A 2,830-nucleotide genomic window follows, 5' to 3' on the forward strand; every position below is an offset into this window, starting at 1 on the left:
CCAAAGTACACAGGCGTGGGCAGAAGGGGCACCACTTACACCACGGGGGGAGGCACCCAGGGCCTCTGGCTGGGCGGTGCTGGCCACACCTGGCCAGGTAGAGCTCCCAGGTTCATTGTATAAAAAGCAGAGAGCTCTTGCTGGCACTGAACTCACGCTCCACATGGAGGCCAACGTGGCCTTGGCAGGACCGGCCGTTCCCACGTGAGCCTGCCGACACCTCGGGGATGCAGCTTCTGCTGTGGGGAACTGTGAGCACCCTGGGGTGGGTAAGACAACCTTATAAATAACACCTGAGTGAGTGGGGGGTTATCCTGGGGCCTTATTTCCCTTCTCTTTCCTGTCTCTCAGCTTCTCATTCTTGGGGTAACACCTCTCACAGTCTGTGCTGGTTTGTGCCCAGACCTGCCTGTTCTGCTCCTGCAGCAGCAGAGACTGCCAGGCTCAGGTCCAGGTGTCTGCACTGCCGATGTGCAGCCACCCACTGATGTGCATCCTCCTCCAGGAAAGGGGGGTCTCGTTGGCCAGGGTGCATGCAAGGTCCTGGGGAGGGACAGGATTGGGGCAGCACTGAGGCTGGTACCCCAAAGTCAGGCTACTGAAGATCATCACAACAACAGACAGGTGGATCAGGCTGCTGAGCCTAAAGTGTCTCAGGTGGATGTGGACTGGCAACAGAAGGGTGAAGTATTTCTGGCTTGATGGGCCCATGACTCCTCAGGTCACCAGGGAAGAGATGCAACACACAGATGGGCTCATGATCAGGGGGAATTAGCCATCTCCCAGGTTATCCATAACTGGGGGTCAGGGGCTGCAATCAAGCAGGGCCAAGCAGGTAAAGCCTCTGTGGTGTGGGGGGTGATGGTTGAAATAAAAACCTGGGGAGGCCTGGCAGAGTGATCACAGCACAGCACATCACACTCCCCAAACCCGCCAAGGGAAGTGCTGTGTGCTGACCATGGTGCAAACAGTCCCTGGGGGGCTGGAGACACATCCTGTGCCTCACAGCCCTGCCTGGAACACCATCCTGGGCCGGGAAAAGCGAGTCCTGGGGCGACGTGGCCTCCCAGCAGGAACTGAATCAGACAGTGGGGCTCATTTCAAAAGAGCCTCACAGGCACCTGGGCACAGAGCTCAGGATGCAGTGGGTGGATCATATCCCCTGTCATGCACCAGCCCTTGGGAAAGTTGTTGTGGTTTTGCCCAGCCAGCCAGGCCCTGGGGCTTAGGATGGTTTTGTCCAGGTTGATTTCTGGAGAAAAAGCCAATCGAAAGTTCAGTAACGCCTTTGCCAATTACATATTTAAGAAAACGGAAGAGAAGGCTGGCTGCACAGTTGAAATTGGGAGCTGTAGCCTTGTAATAGAGGCGGCGGGCCCCGAGGTGGGCTCAGGCCCCCTCCACCCATTGCCTGGGCTGGGGGCAGGTGTAGCGGTGATGCCCCCCTTCTCTCTTGTAAGAGAGCGGAAAAAAAAAAAAAACTTTAAAGGACTGTCTACCTGGGTGAAAAACTGCTGCAGAAGAATTCCAGCAAAAAGATAAGGGACCTCCAAGGTCAAAGCTGGCAGCTGGAGGAGAGAGAAGAAAACTTTGAAGGAGGGGGGCTGTTTCCCCCTCCTTTCACTCTCTTCCTTCAGCAGGGAAAAGACTGAAAAATAAATCCGTGCTACCTTTGGAAGATTGTTGGAGTGAGGAGGCCCCCATGCGGCTCACAGATGAGCTTGTGGATGTACCAGGAAGCTGCTGTTCCTGCCTTAGGGCTGAGAAAAACCATTCTGAGAACTTTCCCTGCTTGAAAATGCAGAGATGAGTTCCTGCCAGGAAATTAATCTTACTGCTGGTGCCTGCAATCCCACAGCTCCCTGAAGTTAAACCCAGCCCTGGGCACAAAGGTGTGGGGAGACAACTTAGCAGCTTAAACTTCCACAGGCCCCCCAGCAGCCCAGGTCTGGACCTCCTCCTAAAGCAGGAGTTGGTGTTCAGCAGGGAGGGAATCATCATCTTGTTCTCATGGTGGTGGAATATAATTTTGGTCTCAAACCTGGTTTGTGGGAATTCCCGCTCCCAGTTTCTTTCGAGCCGATAAGGTGTCTCTCCCACATGAACTCCCAGTGTGTGGGCATCAAACTGCTGCAGCAGGAGCCTGGAATGTTCCAGCTCCTTCCTTTTTGATGCCCACTTCCACAGAGAAGGATCATGTTGGGATCCATGTGTGGGATCCATGCTGCTACTAAAGATTTATGACTCTGAGAGAAAGGCTTACGCCAGGGTGAGAACGGCTCGGGTAAGCTTGGGATCCGTGTGAGGGATCCATGCTAGACCCATGTCGGAGAGGTCTATTTAAGGACTGTTCTCCTATAGGGAGGGACCTCCACAGGAAACAGGGGTGGACTCATAAGCCATTATCCCTTGTAACCCTGTGGTGAAGATTCATGGTAGTCAAGTGTCTCCTTGCAAACCCATGGAAGAGAAAACCTTCAGCACCTGGGTAACCCCCAGCCTCCAGTCTTAGCCCAGGAGGTGGGTAGATCCAACCCTGGAGGCTAACACAGAGCAAGAGAGAAAGAGAAAGAGTTCCAGCTGCAAGGAGAGCACTGCAGAGTTATTGAAGAGACCTGGAGCTCCAAGAATGGAGAAAGAAACTGCTTCTCCTCCTTGGACTGATATAAAGGGGGGAGAAGTATTTCTGTAAATACATAGTACTTTTACTTAAGTAGAATTCTTGAGTAGTTTTTATTTTGCTAGTAATAAATGCTCATACTATTTTCCCCAAATCAAGTCTCTTTTGTCTGCATAAACCTCCTCTCAACTTATAGTAATTGGGGGGGGG

This window comes from Empidonax traillii, unplaced genomic scaffold, assembly GCF_003031625.1.
Source record: "Empidonax traillii isolate 1590-97213 ecotype Southwest subspecies unplaced genomic scaffold, ASM303162v1 scaffold3424:size13061, whole genome shotgun sequence".
NCBI classification, from domain to species: domain Eukaryota; kingdom Metazoa; phylum Chordata; class Aves; order Passeriformes; family Tyrannidae; genus Empidonax; species Empidonax traillii.